The sequence below is a fragment of the Triticum aestivum genome, chromosome 4B (genome assembly GCF_018294505.1).
Source record: "Triticum aestivum cultivar Chinese Spring chromosome 4B, IWGSC CS RefSeq v2.1, whole genome shotgun sequence".
NCBI classification, from domain to species: domain Eukaryota; kingdom Viridiplantae; phylum Streptophyta; class Magnoliopsida; order Poales; family Poaceae; genus Triticum; species Triticum aestivum.
Genome location: NC_057804.1, coordinates 404,774,227 through 404,793,270, shown reverse-complemented (window position 1 = coordinate 404,793,270; position 19,044 = coordinate 404,774,227).

The following is a 19,044-nucleotide window of genomic DNA, read 5'->3' as shown; positions in this document are numbered from 1 at the left end:
TCGTGTCGAGCTAAATATTGCTGGAGAATTATTTCAGAATATATAAAAATATTGGCAGAAGAAATTACCGGAGGAGGGCCACCAGGACGCCACAAACCCAGCCCCCACCCCCGAGGCTTGCCCTGTAGGTTTGTGGGCCCCTGGTAGCCCCCACAACCCTAACTCTAACTACATAAGTACCTATTTGTCAAGAAAAAAAATCAGAGAGAAGAAATTATCGTGTTTTACAATACGGAGCCACCGCCACCTCCTATTCTTCATCAGGAGGGCTGATCTGGAGTACGTTCTGGGCTCCGGAGAGGGGGATTTGACATCGTCGTCTGATAACCCACAAGTATATGGGATCGCAACAATTTTCGAGGGCAGAGCATTCAACCCAAATTTATAGATTCGACACAAGGGGAGCCAAATAATATTTGCAAGTATTAGCAGTTGAGCTGTCAATTCAACCACACCTGGAGATTAAATATATGCAGCAAAGTGATCAGTAGCACAGTAATATGATAGTTTTGATAATAGTGGTAGCAGCAATAGTAATGATAACAATGATAGCAATGAAGTGAAACAGTAACAACAGTAGTAGTAACTTAGCAAGATCAATATACAGGATATTCGTAGGCATTGGATCAGTAGATTCGTTGGATGATATTCATCATATAACAGTCATAACCTAGGGCGATACAAAACTAGCTCCAGTTCATAAATATATAATGTAGGCATGTATTCTGTAAATAGTCATACGTGCTTATGGAAAGAATTTGCATGACATCTTTTGTCCTACCCTCCCGTGGCAGTGGGGTCCATATGAAAACTACGGGATCTTAAGGCCTCCTTTAATAGAGAACTCGAACAAAGCATCTACGGCAGCTACGTCTCTTGAAACACGATAATGTTTTCTCCCTATTTTTCCCCTCCAAAAATACGTATTTATGGATTCGGGATCAATGTCCGCGGGGCCCCCAGGTGGGCACAACCCACATGGGCGCTTGGAGGGCGCGCCCTAGTGGGTTGTGCTCACCCAGGGGCCCCCTCCGGTGGTTCTTGGCTCCAATATTTTTTTGTTCTAAAATAAATCTCCAAAAAGTTTCGTTCCAATCTGAGAACTTTCATTTCTGCACAAAAACAACACCATGGTAGTTCTGCTGAAAACAGCGTCAGTCTGGGTTCAGATCATGCAAATTAGGGTCCAAAACAAGAGGAAAAGCATTAGCAAAAGTAGATACGACGGAGACGTATCAACTCCCCCAAGCTTAAGCCTTTGCTTGTCCTCAAGAAATTCAGTTGATAAACTGAAAGTGAAAAAGAAAAACTTTTACGAACTCTTTTGCTCTTGTTTACATAAATAAGCTTAAGTAGCACCCAAGTTTTCAGCAAAGATCATGAGTCCATGTCAACAATAACTGTTAAAAATTATATTAACTCATATCAATGGCATAATCAACTAGTGAACAATAATAAGATATCTCAAATGCCAACACTTTGTCAAAACAATTATTATATAATATGATAACAGTGATATCTCGCTAGCCCTTTCTGAGACCGCAAAATATAAATGCAGAGCACCTCCAAAGTTCAAGTAGCGACTAAACATTGTAATTCATGGTAGAAAAGATCCCATCATGATGCACCCAACATTAACTATATACAATGCATGATGATGACAATAGTTCTCTCAGATCTGGCGCTTATTTGAGAAGGTGATGACTCAACATAAAAGTAAATACATAGTCCCTTCGCAGAGGAAAGCAGAGATTTGTAGCGGTGCCAGAGCTCAAAATTTTAAAATAGAGATAAATGATATTTTGGGAAATGCACTCTTCCTGTTCACTTCACGACCGAAAGTTATCAATATCTTCCATGCTAAACACATTAGCGGCGGTTCCCAAGCAATAAAAGTAAAGGTTTACCCCCCTCCACCAACACACGCTCTCCACGGCTAGCCGAATCCATGGGTACCGTCCATACCAACATCAGTCTTGGGGGAGTTTTGTTTAATTACTTGCAATTTTTGAAATCGGGACCGCGCATCCCTATTACCGCCCCTCTCGTGCAAGGACGAGTGAATAAACACTCATCATGAGAATAACCCGCTTAGCATGGAAGATACCGATTACCCCCTATCATTCTATGAACAATCCAAGCACACAAAAACATGTGTTTATTTGAAGTTTTGAGAGGTGGCACATGCAAATTTACTTAGAACGACAGAGTAATACCGCATATAGGTAGATATGGATGACTCATCTAGAATAACTTGAGTTTTAGGATTTTGATGCACAAGAAGTATTCCCGCTTAGTACAGGCGAAGGCTAGCAAATAGGTTGAGAAGCGGCCAGCTAGAGAGCGAAAATGGTCATGAACATGCATTATAAATAGTGAACATAGGATACTAGCATGGGTAGGATATGGACACCATGTAAACATGTGCCAAGTCAAGCCACTTGAAATATTTAGAGGAGGATACCATATCATCATACCACATCATAATCATTTTAAAGCAATGTTGACATCCAAGATAAATCATTATCCACTCCTAGCTACATAAGCATGGCATGAGAAACTATAATCTCTAATTGTCATTGCAAACATGTGTGGTCATAATATGTTGAATCATGGATACTAGGTTAAACATATTTACAAAAACAGAACAGGTTGAGTTCATACCAGTTTCTCTCTGCCACAACCAGTTCATCAAATATCATCATTACTGCCTTTCACTTGCACGACCGAATGATATGAGAATAATAATAGTGCAAGAGTGACATGGACTAAGCTGGAATTTGCAAACATTTTATTCAAAAGGGGAAGACAAGGTAATTTGGGATCTCTCTGTTAGATCAATAATAATGCATATGAGAGCCACTCAACATTTTCATCATGGTCATCTCTTGGGTATGACTCGATAAAAAGAAAAGAAATTCATAGAAACACCACTACAAAAAAAAAGACACATTCGTGACATTTTGGGCTGAACGAAAAAAATTTATGTCATACTTATGACACTTCTATGACGTGACAAAACCCGGTATCATCATAGATGTGGTGGGCTCCTACTTCTATGACAAAAAATCATGACACAAAATGGGCTTTTCGTCCTGGGCGGGCCGGAGACGCAGCTTCATGACATTCTTTGGACCGTCCTTGACGGAAAAAACCATGGTAGAAGCAAGGGCGAGGAAAATTTTGGGGAGTTCCCGGTTACGGTGGGTGGTCGGGGGCCGAGCGATGCACATTTCTCACGTACATGTACGCGCGTGTGTGCGAGGCGTTGGCTCTAACTGAACCCGAGCGAGGTGTTGGGATCTAACTGAACCCGAGCGATTGCACTACAGGCTACGCGTTACTGAACCCGAGCGATCGATCGATAGCTGTTAACTAAACCCGATCGAGCGATTCCTTCGCTACTACTGCTAACCGAAACCGATCGATGCTGCCTCTGGATGAACAGTGAGCGTTGCAGGGGGGTTTGGATGAACAGTGAGCGGTGGGGGTGGATGAACAGGACCCCGTGGCGTTGCCTCTGGATGAACAGGACCCCGATCGATGGAGCCGGTTGGGGCTGGATGAACAGGACCCCATGGAGGGCTCGATGAACAGGATGACTCCGTGGAGGGCTGGATGAACAGTAGACGATGGAGGGGTGCCCGTGGAGGGGTAGTTGAACAGTAGCTGGTGGAGTAGCGTGTGGTGGAGGCTGGATGAACAGGAGCCTGTGGAGGCTGGAGGAGGTCAACGGTAGCCCGTGGAGGCTGGAGGAGGTCAACGGTGGAGATGAACAGTATCCCGTGGAGTCCCGTTTTGTGGTACGCCACACCCCTCCCGATGAACAGGACCCCGTTTTGACCGTAGCGCTCCAACAGAAGTCTGTTTCGTCCGTTTTGCAGTACGCCACACCCCTCCCGATCAACATGACCCCCGTTTCGACCGTAGGAGGTCCGTTTCCTCTGTTTTGCGGTACGCCAGATCCCTCCTGATAAACAGGATCCCGTTTCAAATGTGGCCGGTCGAACACATGGCTGTTTCCTCCGTTCTGCGGTATGCCAGGCCTCGTTTCCACCGCCTGTTCCGTCCAAGCCGTTTGGCTCCCACGCGTTCCGTTGCCTCCTGATGAACACAACGCATTCCGTTGCCTCCCCATGAACACGAGCATTCCGTTGCCTCCCCATGCACACGACGACGATGCGGTTTCTCCGTTCCGACCCAGCCATGTACACGAGCCCTGGCCGTACGTATGCGTGAGTGGGCATTCGAGACCCTGCCCGTATGTACGTATGTGGCCATATTTTCTTTCTTGCACCCTGACCGTTGTACGTACGTGTACATGCTACGTGCACGCCTCTACTACGACACGTGCGCGCCTCTACTACGATACGTGCGCGCCTCTACATCGACCAGTATGTACGTACACGTTTGCGACCAGAATGAAAACGCTACGTACGCTTTGACCAGGTGGGTCCCGACTGTCAGGCACTTCCTTGCGTGCGAAGATGTAGCTGGTGGGTCCCAACAGTCAGGGGGGCGAATCATTTTTTTTGCCCAGGCGCACTTCCTTGCATGCGAAGATGTAGCTGGTGGGTCCCAGTAGTCAGGGGGAAATGTTTTTTTCGCAAAATATGGTGGCCCGTCCGGTGGGTCCCCGCTGTCAGGTGGAGGAATAACTATTTTGCGCGTAATAGGGAGGCACTTCCTTGCCGCGGCTGTGGACCCAGCTGTCAGCCTCTCCACGTACAGTCCATGTCCGATGGACCGTTCCTTGACCACGTTCACCACGCCGCGCTGAGAGCACCAGGGCGATGGACGACGGCAAGGCCTAGGAAGGGGATGACGCGGAGCCAGGGAAGACGCGACAGTGGATGCCTATGCGTAGAGGAGTATGAGGGTTCACCGGTTCGCTGCGGTGTGAGGCCGCCGTCGCCGCAGAATAATAGGGGGTGTGGGTGAGTAGAGGGATGGCCTGGCCAGCAGTGGGAGTAGTAGGGGGCGGTGAGGCCTCCGCCGCATCGCAGCCGGCCACGGGAGGCAGGAGCACGAGGCACGACCGGCGCTGGTTTGGGCGGCTAGAGCAAGAAGAACAGAGGTTGAAGAAGCACTACGGCCGTTGGATGGACATAGTATGGTCACTGGAGCTAGAATCGTGCATATTGACTAAGTTGACAAAGCCCTCCATCCCCGTCAACTTAGTAGGCCCACAAGTCAGCCTGCCACTATGCTGGGTCCCAACTAGCAGGGGGAGTATTCATTTTTTGTGCGTAATAAGGAGGCACTTCCTTGCGGGTGAAGATATAGCTGGTGGGTCCAGGCTGTCAGCGGCGGTAACGTTTTTTTTCGTGAAATACAGAGGCCCTTTCGGTGGGTCCCAGATGTCAGGTGGAGGAATCATTATTTTTCGCGTAATAAGGAGGCATTTCCTTGCGTGCGGCCGTGGACCCAGTTGTCAGCCTCTCCATATATAGTCCACTTCAGATGCATGTCGGTCGTTGACCACGTTGACCAGGCCGCGCTGAGAGCACCAGGGTGATGGACGATGGCGAGGCCTAGGAAGGGAACGACACGGAGGCAGGGAAGACTCGGCAGTTGTTTCCCATGCGGAGGGGAGTACGACTGTACGAGGGTTTACTGGTTCGTCTGCCATCGCCGGAGAATAACAACAGGTGTGGGTGAGTAGAGGGATGGCTAGGACAGCGATGGGAGTGCGGTGGGGCGATGAGGCCTGCACGGCAGCACAGCCGGCCATGGGGAGGAGGGAGCAGGCAGTTCCGCCGGCGCTTGTTTGAGCGGCTGGAGCAGGAAGAGCAGAGATTGAAGAAGCACGACGGTCATTGGATGGAAATCCAACAGTCACTGCTTGTGCGTCACCCTTTTTTTAGGAAAGCCTCAAATCTGTGGAAAACATCATACAACCCATCTGCCATTATTTCCAATAATTTATAGCCATTTGCTAATTCTTAAGGTTTTTTTGGAGCCCATATTCTTTTTGTTAGCATTACAGCCCATATTGTGGCCACAGTTGAAAAATTATACGAAATTTTGCATATTTCGGTGCGGTCTGAACTGTTTTTAATCCCGAAATTTTGAGTCACATTCAAAATGATTTTAAAAATAAATGTATATCAATATAAGATCCAACAAATTGTCCACGCATAAAAATAAATGCAATTTAAAATCTCGAAATGAAAAAAAGAAATTTGAAACTAATTGCCGGTTTGATGTGTTTTAAAAATGTACAACCCATTTCTCATTACTGATAGGCCATTTTCTCGGCCAGCTGATTGAAGCTCTCCTCATCTTGAAAGATTTGCAGTCCAACAAGCCTGACAAAGCGACTTACTTGGCAAATCACAAAAAAAACTGGGTTGTGGCCGTGGACCCAGCTGTCAGCCTCTCCACGTATAGTACTCTTCCGATGGAAGTCGGTCGTTGACCACATTGACCACGCCGCGCCAAGAGCACCAAGGTGGTGGACAACGGCGAGGCCTAGGAAGGGGACGACGCGGAGCCGGGGAAGACGCGGCAGTGGATGCCCATGCGGAGAGGAGTATGAGGGTTCACTGGTTCGGCTGCGGCATGAGGCTGCCGTCGCCGCAGAATAACAGGGGGTGTGGGTGAGTAGAGGGATGCCCTGGGCCAGCGGTGGGAGTAGTAGGGGGCGGTGAGGCCTCCGCAGCATCACAGCCGGCCACGAGAGGCAGGAGCACGCGACACGACCGACGCTGCTTTGGGCGGCTTGAGCAAGAAGACCAGAGGTTGAAGAAGCACTATGGCCGTTGGATGGACATCGTACGATCACTGGAGCTAGAATCGTTCATATTGACTAAGTTGACGAAGCCCTCCGTCCCCGTCAACTTAGTAGGCCCACAAGTCAGCCACCCACTATGGTGGGTCCCAGCTAGCAGGGGGGTATTCATTTTTTTTGTGCATAATAAGGAGGCACTTCCTTGCGTGCGAAGATATAACTGGTGGGTCCGACCTGTCAGCGGGGGAAACGTTTTTTTCGCGAAATACAGAATCCCTTCCCACGTACAGTCCATGTACAATGCGTAATAAGGAGGAACTTTCCTTGCGTGCGACCATGGACCTCGTGGGTCCCAGCCGTCAGGCTCTCCACGTACAGTCCTCTTCCGATGACTCTCGTATGTTGACCATGCCGCGCCGAGTGCATCGAGGCAGTGGACGACGGTGAGGCCCCAGACTGGAACGACCCGGAGATGGGGAAGACGCGACAGTGGAGTTGCAGACGGAGAGGAGTGGAAAACTTGACTGGTTTGGGTGCGGGGTGGGCCTACACTCGACAGAGAATAACATGAGGTGCAGAGTGGAGGGATGGCCTGGCCGTCGGCAGGGTAGCGTTTCGCTGAGGAGCACAAAACAACGCCGCTAGACGCCAAAGGCTGGAGCAGGCGGTCCCGGCAGCGCTGGGGGAAGAAGACGAGAGATTGAAGAATAATGCCAGTTGTTGGATGTAAATCCAATGCCTTCTTAGGATTCGACCTACTAGCCCACATGTCAGCTAGTCCATTTGTTTTTTTAGTCCATTTGGTGGGCTGGGTGAAACAATGATGTAGCATCTATGAAGCTCGTTTAAATCCCATTTGCATTTTTCTCGAAATCCGCGGACTTGCTGGGCTGGGTGAAAATATCATGTTGGGCTAGACAGAGAAATGTTATAAAAACATAAACACATGATTGCACGTCTATTACTGCATTGGTCAGTAAAATCTTTGCATGCTTATGTACGCAATCACTAGGAGTTAACTTGCCAAGTTATATATAAACAATTATTATTATTATTTTGTAAGAACTTTCAACTTACAAAATAAAATATCATTTGAATTTGATGAGTTAATAGTACGTGGGGTATTATTATTTTTTAGGCTGGACGTGGGATAGTTGAGTTGGTTCTAGGGAAAAGTACTGGGAGAAAACTCAGTTTACATCGAAAAAGAAAGTGGGAGAAAATTCAGAGACCTACTGGGTCCACGTGAGGAGGGGAATATGTTGGGAGGAAGGAGATTCAAAGCACGACAGCCGAGTGAACTAGTTTTTTTAACGGACAAGTGGACTAGTTACATACATAAGCAAATAGCCACTAAAAAAAGCAATCATGTTAATGGGTTCTTAAAAGAAATATTTCAGACAAAACAGATAATTACGACACATAGGCTAATGCATGAAACACTCAGATGATAAAGGTGCTTATAAACAGATAAAGTACAACATCTAGACCTTCCTGGCATGCTTGATCATGACGCTGCGGCTATTTGTGTACTCGTCGGTTACGGGAAGCAAACACGCCCTCATGTCCAAGATCTGCCTATACATGTCGTAGCATGCGTATGCGTCCTTGGCCGTGTAGGTTATGTAGGCTAGATTTAGAGGTACCTCCCACATGTTTAGGTCCTTGGTATCGTTGTCTTCTTTCATGTTGGCCTATCAAGGGTCGATGATGGTCTCGGCAAGGTCAACCACATAGTCCTTCTCCTTCCCGTTGCTGATGATCTTTTATTACTTCTGGATGTCGACAAGCTTGTTGCACCAGATGGCCGAATCGTCACGTTCTTCCTTCTCTCCACCATAGCAAAGGTGCAGTCGGCGCTGCCGATGAAACGGGCGAATGCTCTAGAACCTCTGATGGCCCTACAGAAGTGGTAGATGAGAACCTCGTCCCGCACACATACCTGGGCGACGGTGATCCGCTGGTCCCTGTCAGGAGACGAATGTATGGGCACAAGGTCTAGTCCTGCAACCTTGTGCTTTCTCGTCCTATAGGTACTGCTTGAACTCGGCGAGGCAGAGCTTCACCGAGTCCAGATCGTTGGTGTACATCACATTCAACTTGGTGTAGCCATAGGACCGAATGGCGAACTCAAAGGGGAACTCCTTGCTGAAGTCCATATGCAGCAGGCTCACCCCTCGGATCGCCATTGGAGTCTCTTCGAGTGAACGAGTGTGTAGGCGGCGGCAGCAGTTCATTTTTCAGCTCTTGGGGAACTGGATTCAACAGTAAACTGAGTGTGTATAGGCGACAACAGTTACTACCCCTCCCTCGTCTGCTGCACGCCCGGCAGAAGATGCACCCTCGGCGCATTCAAACGCCTCCATTAAGAAACCTACTCCGGCCACACGTCGGTTCACGAGCAGGTCTGTATTGGTACTGTAATAATAGGAGTTAGTGGTCACTTTACTTAAATTTAATTAGCTTTAATAGAAATTTATACTTAAAACAAGAAATGCATTGGCTCGTTCTATCAGTGCCACAGGATCAACATGCACAACAATTAGAATTATTATTCTCAGGACGCACACGATCAACACATTTGTCGCACTTTCACAAAGATAATACCACCAAGTTTAAACTGTTTGTTATGGTTGTTGTCCTCTGCATCATCATGTCGTGTTTCCCAGCTTGAAAGATTCAAAACCAACAAATAAGATCCAAATAATAAGTCCAACAAAGATGCCTACACATCTCATTGATTCCCAGCTTGCAAGATTCAGAACCAACAAATAAGATCCAAATAATAAGTACAACAAAGATGCCTACACATCTCATTGATTCCCAGCTTGCAAGATTCAGAACCAACAAATAAGATTCAAATAATAAGTACAACAAAGATGCCTACACATCTCATTGAATCCCAGCTTGCGAGATTCAGAACCAACCCATTAGAGCCTTTTGATAAAGTGAATATCGGATTAAATCCATCTTGGCTAGCCATGTCATACAATCAAAGAACTTGGCAAATGATCTTGACCGTCACAACATCTGTAGTTGAGTATTCCTGTTTGCACAGCACAAACAAGAAGAACATGATTTCACTTTAATAGTGGCCTCCTTGAACTCAACCTGCAGCTCCACTAGGATGAGGTCTGCCTGGAGTGCCATGATTCAATTCGTGCACCTTTTTCTGCAGTTCACCTGAAATGAAGCAAAGATTGCATCATTCAGCTAGCAAGAAGTACTTGCTCTCGTGAACTGGCAGGTTCTTCTTTAGTAGTTGCACTAAAATTGAGGAACATTAAGGTTGGCTACCTGGTTCATGTAAGGTGCAACTATAATTTTCTTATCCTTTTGTGCAGTTCCACTAAAATAAAGTGCCATTGTGGTGACAGTGATGGCTCATCTTGCAAAGGCTAATAAAATGTTGCACGAGATTACCAGCAGAACTGACGAAGATTTTGGAAACTCCAATCACCATTTTGTGCAGTTCCACCAAAATTGAGAGATGTTGCCCATGTGACATTTTAGTTGAACTTCACAAGACACTCATTCCAAAAAGTGTTTTGTGGAGTTCACCAAAAGGTCACAATAGCAACAAGGTGAAATGGATATTCCTATCTGCACAAAAAGATAGAAAGTAAACAGTTGTTGGTTAATAAGAATATACGAAACATATACAAAATGAAAAGAAGCATCTTAATTATGTTCATGGCAATCACGCAAGGACAGTAGAAATTTTAAAATGTCAGCAATGCTTCATGTTACCAGAAGCATTACGATCAACAATGAGATTCCTCAAATATGGGATTACTTTAATGGTGGCATTGCTTGTTTACTAGACACAGTAAATCAACAACAGCTAAAGAGTTGGTTTAAGGGCATGGGACCGTGGGGACACCAGGACACTCAGCAGTGTAAATGAGCAACTTACTTAATTATCATAATGGAGAAAACATGAGGAATGCCATTTGTAACACAGTTTAATTGCATCTTATCACTGGAGGCATTAGATTAACAATAACACTGGTTAGACATGTCCCTAAGGTAACAGTGTGATCGCTTCATTTTACATGCACCCTTACATTAACAACAGCAAACGGTTGGTATAAGGACATGCGATAGTGGACGCATCAGCATAATGTACCTACAAGGAGGCATAAAGTGGTGATGTCGAGTTTGTTCATGCTATGTGAGGGCAGCAAACCTAATCCTGGAGACCTTGTACTATGTGAGGGCAGCAAATCTAATCCTGGAGACCTTATACTATGTGAGGGCAACAAATCTTATCCTGGAGACCTTTTACTATGTGAAGGCAGCAAATCTAATCCTGGAGACCTTTTACTATGTGAGGGCAGCAAATCTAATCCTGAGACCTTTTACTATGTGAGGGCAGCAAATCTTATCCTGGAGACCTTTTACTATGTGATGGCAGCAAATCTAATCCTGGACATACTCTGTTGACTTGTCCATCAGCCGCTGATGACCCACAAGTATAGGGGATCTATTGTAGTCCTTTCGATAAGTAAGAGTGTCAAACCCAACGAGGAGCAGAAGGAAATGACAAGCGGTTTTCAGTAAGGTTTTCTCTCCACGCACTGAAATTGTAGGTAACAGATAGTTTTGTGATAAGATAAATTGTAACGAGTAACAAGCAATGAAAGTAAATAAAGTGCAGCAAGGTGGCCCAATCCTTTTTGTAGCAAAGGACAAGCCTGGACAATTTCTTATAATGAGAAAAGAGCTCCCGAGGACACATGGGAATTATCATCAAGCTAGTTTTCATCACGCTCATATGATTCGCGTTCGGTACTTTGATAATTTGATATGAGTACTAATAGAGGAAAGACAACATACATCTCATCAAAATATCGAACGAATACCAAATTCACATGACTACTAATAGCAAGACTTCACCCATGTCCTCAGGACCAAACATAACTACTTACAAAGCATATTCATGTTCATAATCAGAGGAGTAATAATATGCATTAAGGATCTGAGCATATGATCTTCCACCAAGTAAACCAATTAGCATCAACTACAAGGAGTAATCAACACTACTAGCAACCCGCTGGTACCAATTTGTGGTTTTGATACAAGATTGGATACAAGAGATGAACTAGGGTTTTGAGAGGAGATGGTGCTAGTGAAGATGTTGATGGAGATTGACCCCCTCCCGATGAGAGGATCGTTGGTGATGACGATGGTGATGATTTCCCCCTCCCAGAGGGAAGTTTCCCCGGCAGAACAGCTCTGCCAGAGCCCTAGATTGGTTCCGCCAAGGTTCCGCCTCGTGGCGGCGGAGTTTCGTCCCGTAAGCTTGCCTCTGATTTTTTCCAGGGTAAAAGCCTTCATATAGCAGAAGATGGGCACCGGAGGGCCACCAGGGGGCCCAGGAGACAGGGGGCGCGCCCAGTAGGGGTGGGCGTGCCCCCACCCTCCTGTCCTGGGTGTGGGCCCCCTCTGGTAGTTTCTTCGCTGAATAATTCTTATTAATTCCAAAAATAACTTCCGTGGAGTTTCAGGATTTTTGGAGCAGTGCAGAATAGGTTTCCAATGTTTGCTCCTTTTCCAGCCAGAATTCCAGCTGCCGGCATTCCCCCTCTTCATGGTAAACCTTGTAAAATAAGAGGGAATAGCCATAAGTATTGAGATATAATGTGTAATAACATCCCATAATGCAATAAATATTGATATAAAAGCATGATGCAAAATGGACGTATCAACTCCCCCAAGCTTAGACCTCGCTTGTCCTCAAGCGGAAGCCGAAATCAAAAAATATGTCCACATGTTTAGAGATAGAGGTGTCGATAAAAATAGAATACGGACACGAGGGCATCATGATCATTCTTATAACAGCAACATATATAGATTTTATCATATGATTTCTTATGCTCAAGTAACAATCAATTCACAATGTCAAGTATGGTTCAGAAACTTCATTGGGAACTAACAAACTATAATCTCAGTCATTGAAGCAATTGCAATTTATCATAACATCAGAAAGATTCAAAAATAGAGCTTTTCAGCAAGCCCACATACTCAACTATCATGTAGTCTTCTACAATTGCTAACACTCACGCAGTACTTGTGGTTATGGAGTTTCAACCAGACACTGAGAAAGATAGGGGCTTATTGTGTTGCCTCCCAACGTATTCACCTTTAGGTGATGTCAACAATAATAGTTCATGCCAACTACATCCAATTGGATATATATATCAAGATTTTCTCAAAATGAGAGCTTGCCAAAGGATAAAATGAAAAAGGGAAAGGTGAAGATCACCTTGACTCAAGCATAAAGTAAAAACATAAAGTAAAGATAGGCCTTCGCAGAGGGAAGCAGAGGTTGTCATGTGCTTTTGGGGTTGGATGCACAAAATCTTAATGCAAAAGAATGTCACTTTATATTGCCACTTCTATATGGACCTTTATTATGCAGTCCGTTGCTTTTATTGCTTCCATAACAAGATCGTATAAAGCTTATTTTCTCTGCACTAATAAGTCATACATATTTAAAGAGCAATTTTTATTGCCTGCAACATGACAACTTACTTGAAGGATCTTACTCAATCCATAGGTAGGTACGGTGGACTCTCATGGCAAAAACTGGGTTTAAGGATATTTGGAAGCACAAGTAGTATATCTACTTGGTGCAAGGAATTTGGCTAGCATGAGGGGGAAAGGCAAGCTCAACATGTTGGGAAGATCAATGACAATATACTTTAACTGAGATGTAAGAAAACATAAACCATTACATTGTCTTCCTTGTCCAACGTCAACTCTTTTAGCATGTCATACTTAATGAGTGCTCCCAATCATAAAAGATGTCCAAGATAATATATTTGTATGTGAAAACCTCTCTTTCCTTATTACTTCCTATTAATTGCAATGATGACCAAAACTACATTTGTCAACTCTCAACAACTTTTATGCCTCATACTTTCTATGTGTGAAGTCATTACTATCTATAAGATCAATATGAACTCTTTTATTCTTTCTATTCTTTCTACTTTCTCAAGATCATGGCAAGATATCAAATCCCTTGACTCAACACTAATAATTATTATAGATAGCTCACGAACTCGATTACATAAAGAGATCACAAAGCAAAACTCAAAACTAATTGATACTAAACTTCAATCTACTAGATCAAGATACTATTAAAAGGATCGAACTAAATAAAACGGCAAAGATAGGAGTGTGATGGTGATACGATATTGGGCACCTCCCCCAAGCTTGGCTGTTGCCAAGGGGAGTGCCCTACCCATGTGATTATGTTCTTGGAGGTGATGGAGGTGGTGATGATGATGGTGGATAATCGCACATCGAGCGCACAAGCTCCTCCAACTTGCGGATAATACCCTTGAGTCCGACGATATGACCCTTCAACAAAATATTCTCCTGTGTGAGATAAACTTATTCTGTATCCGGAGCTAACTCAATCACTTGAAATCTTCAATCTTAGTTGGAGTAAAGAGTTAGTAAAGTTGAGGATTCTTCTTCCACCGCCGAGTTGATCCTCCATGGACTTCTTGATTCCTTCATCCACTACAAAAAAATACACTTCCGTGATGATTACGTGTTTGTCATAGTAGGTCGCGTTTTTGTCATGCATGTACATCCATGACAATTTTATGACAGAATCAAGATAGTCATACCTGTGCTGTCGTAGAAGTGTTCCATGACATTACCAAAATTATCATCACGGAAGTGTCCACTTCCATGACGATAAATCGCGCGTCACAGAAGTGCTTTCGTCAAGGGTGACCGACACGTGGAATCCACCGTAACGGAACGCCGTTAAGCTATCGGGTCCAGTTTTGGATCCGATAACCCGTTAACAGCTCCGACCAATGGGGATTTTCCATGTGTAAAATCATCATTGGCTGGAGGAAACATGTATCAGCTCACCGTTGGGACATATGTCATCCATTCATTGGACCGAAGTCGCCTATGATACGGTGACACGTGGCACGGCCCAACAGAGGCCCATTCCTGTGAAAAGGCCGACCCGTTTGACTTGGTCAAAAGGTGGCAGCCCGGCCCATGGAAAGCCTGTTAACGGCCTGTTCGCATATGCCCCATTTACAACCTGCTAAACCAGGGCCCGTTATGCCCTATCCGAATTAGGCCCAGTAGCATCATCTGGGCTGTCCAATATGATTCAACCCGTTTTAACTTCCGGCCCATGTGTGGCCCATGACTTCTTTCGGCCCATATGAGGACCTTTGTAACTCTTGGCCCATTAACGGCCCGTGGTGAAACTGGACCATAATGAATAGTGTATCACTTTATACCCATTAACGGCCCGTTATTCCATTGGGCCGTTTCCAGCCCAAGTTATTTTCGGCCTTCTCAGGGCCCATTGATTCTTGGGCTCATTTGCAGCATTCGGTTACATACGGCCCGTTACTATCATTTGCTGCTTGTGGGCCAAATTCAGCCCGTCGTTACAGTCGGCCCGTTTGCGGACCGTTAATACGTTGGGCCGTTTTCATGTTAAGAAAAACCCGTTGGGCTGTTTTCATAGAGTTATCAAATATGGCCTATTAACGGCCCGTTATGGTCCACGAATAGTACGGCCCATGATTGGCGAAATGATGATACGCCCCGTAGAAGGCCCATGGATGCTACGGCCCGTATGAGGCCCATGGATAGTACGGCTCGTAGAAGGCCCATGGATCGTACGGCCCGTAGAAGGCCCATGGACCCTAAGGCCCGTATAGAAGACCGATGGATCCTACGGCCGGACGAAGGCCCATGGATCATACGGCCTGTAGGAGGACCATGGTTACAATAGTCCGTGTGTTGCCACGATTATTTTGGCCTAGTTACCAAAAATAGGCTATTGTGGCCACTAGAAAAAAACAAAAAAGAACTGCAGTGACTACAAGCAAACAACTAAACAAGACAATAAGGAAATAAATAAGCAAGCAATTAACGCTAGCCTATTACCGCTATTACACATATTACATCCACTGGGCATCAAAGTTCGCCACCAGGGCAAATATAGGGAAAAAAGAAGCATATTACATACACTGGCTGTCAAAATTGGCCACCAGTGCAAATAAACGCGGCAGCAAAACAAGAGCATAACTGAAACAACTTCAGAAGAGCTCAAGAAACGTTATCCTGGGTATCCACCATGCTGGCAATAAGCTTAGCAAGCTGATTAGCTTTGTCCTGTTTGGCGCTAAAATCCTCCAACGCTTGCTGTTGCACCAGAAAGTATTCATCTGAATGCTCCACGGACTTCCGCAATCCTTCCGCTTCTTGTCGCAGCACAACTGATCGATGTCTTTCAACTTGTAGTTGAGACTCAAGAAACTGAACTGATTCAGACAGTGAGTTTGAATAGCTTGTGCAAGCGGTAGTGGCCAGTAACTCGAACACTAAACCAAGACAGGACTTTGGGGTTGTCTCGCTGTCTTCAAGATAGTCTTCCTTAGCTGTTTTATCAGCTTTGTTGGAGACCAACAAGGATGTGTCACTATCCTGAATTTTATCTGCATTACTTCCTTTACCATTGCTTAATAAGGCACTCTTCCCCAATATTCTGTCAGCATTCTAAAAGAAGAAACAAGCAGACACATAACAAGTTTAGCATGTACTAGTATATAAAACTCATTTCGGTGAACCAATTCATTAGTAAGGTGGACAGGATTAAACTACCAAGTCTTCTACTGCCAAGTACTAGTACATAATAAAAGCATCAAACAAACATATATCTATGTCCTATGGTCACTGCATTGTCTTGCCAAATCAAAATAGAGACACGGTTCAAATCATATCAGTTCAAGACAAAGCAGCAGTGAAAGAATACAAAGCATGGGAAACTACACGGCACAATAAGATTTTAGATGGGTACCACGGGTCTACATGTAAAACAACACTATTGGCTCTGTTGTGATGCTAGTAATGTGCATGATATGAAAGTCAACTGTATACACAATTGAAATTCAAATCAACAGAGCTATTGACAAGAGCAAACCTGTTAAAGAAACATGTGTGAACATACCTGCTGTGCCATTGGAGTTTCGATTGGATCCTTCAACTAAAAAATAAGTTTGTATGAGTAAATACAGTGATACAAGAGCAAATCAATCATAGTTAAAAAAGGCTCGCCTAAGCGAGCGCTTAAGCGTGCCTAGGCTCTAGGCGTTGGCAAAATGCATTGCACATAACTACGCATAATCTGTGCATAACTGCGCATAAGCATGCGCTTTGGTCAGTAAAGCGCAAGGCGGTGGCAAAACGCACAATTAATGCCTAGCACTTTTTTGAACTATGATAGCAATGGAATCTTAAATTAGAACAATTGTTCTTCAGGTTTAGGCACTTGTTCTACATGAACAGAGTACATTAAGACGCAAGAATAAAATACTTAAAAATAGAAAATGATCTCATAGACCTTACCACATTCTTGGTTCGGGACCAGTACAAAACAAGGCGTTCCCAGTCATCGTCCAGTAAATGTGTCTCAGGAGAACGTAAGGGAATTTGATGAGTTTCTTTGCCGGTGAAGTAAGTTTTCTTCAGGTAATTCCGATACTGCCACCAAGCATTCTTGAAGATAGCAGAGGTATTAGCACAGGTTACCTCATCCTGAGTTTCCAAATCGGTCCTTCTCTATAGAGAAAAATGGGAAAATTTGCTGTATTATAACCATCATGGAGGTAGGATGTATGGGACGAAGCAAAGTAATTGCCATGAATAACATTACTTACACATAACTCCTGGACAAACACCTGCAACTGGCATTTTCCTTCATCTTCAGTATAATATTTCCAAGATGGGAAGATACGCACATACGATTTAACAACAACAAATGCGATAGATGCTAAACTACGACTGGCTGGTTGTGCTTCCTCCACAGGAATTGGCATACTAACTGGTGGAGTTGGGGTTCGCCGTGATAGTACTGGCCCTTTGGGCACTGGAGCTGCCTTACTAACTGCTCTTGTTTGGGAGCTCTGTGGTGGAGATGGTGATGTGTCAACAGGAACTGGGTTACTATCGGCTGGGGTTGGGGTTAGATTGGGGGAAGCTGGTTCTCTGTCCATCGCAGTAGGGGTACAATCTGCGAGAGTTTGGGTTATGTGTGGTAGGGCTGGTTCTTGTGCATGTACAACCTGGGTGCTATCTCCACCAAGAGGTAGCACTGTTTTATTTGAAGACCGTGTTTTTATTCCGCTAGATACTGACATCACCCGCTCCAATTCAAATGGCTGATAAACAGGAAACATAGTTGAATGTACACACATTGTATGAGAAACAGATGCAGTAGATAGTGTGGAAAAAAGAGGGCATGAAATAGTTGACATGTATATTGTTTAACTAAAACGGATAGCATGACATAATTTCACATATGTGATGTCTATCTAAACTAGATAGCATAGCATAACATAATTCAAAGATATGATGAATAACTAAATAGGATCGCATGACATAATTCACCTATATGTTATCTAAGTAATCAGGATCGCATCATTTAATTCACATATGTGATTTATATGATAAACAGAGGGCATTCGATATGATGTCTGAACTAATAACATGGTGTTGAATATTGTGTATACGATGTCTAAACTATGCAATGCAAGACACCATATGCATGATATGAGCAGTATAACCGTGCCAAGTTAGAGCATACACCTCAGTGGGGGAATAGGACTGGTCATCTGTCTCTGAATCCATCTCTAAGGAGCTATCGGGACCCAACAAGAGATCTGCTTCGACAGGTAGCACTGTTTGCTCTGAAGGCCTTGTTTTCACTCCAGATTTTTCCATCTCCCACCCAAATGGCTGATTCACCGGAAGAGTAGTTTAATGTACAAACATTGTCGACAAATGGAAATGTAATGAAGAAAAGGATGGGGAAGATATCATTCAAATATATGATGCCTGGTTAAACATGTTGGTATTGCACATTTCACATATATTATGGCTGGCTAAAAGACATGAGACTGCATAATTCTCATATATGATATATTAACTAAACAAGTGGCATTACAGAACATGTCTAAACTAAGAAGATGACATATATGATGTCAAAAGTAGGCACTGCAAGGCAACATATGCATGATATGACTAACATCATCAAGCCAAGGTAGAGCAAACACCTTGGGGGTAAATAGGAGTGGTCAGCGGTGTCTGAATCCACCTCAGAACAGATATCTTCCTCTGGATTACAATCTGGAGAGGGGTGGGGAGGTTTTCCATTGAACCCACCATGGAGCAATGTCTGCATGACATTGTATTTCCGCGCAAAACTCTTCTCTTTTTCTCTACATGTTTAGCATGACTGTCTACAATATCTGACATGC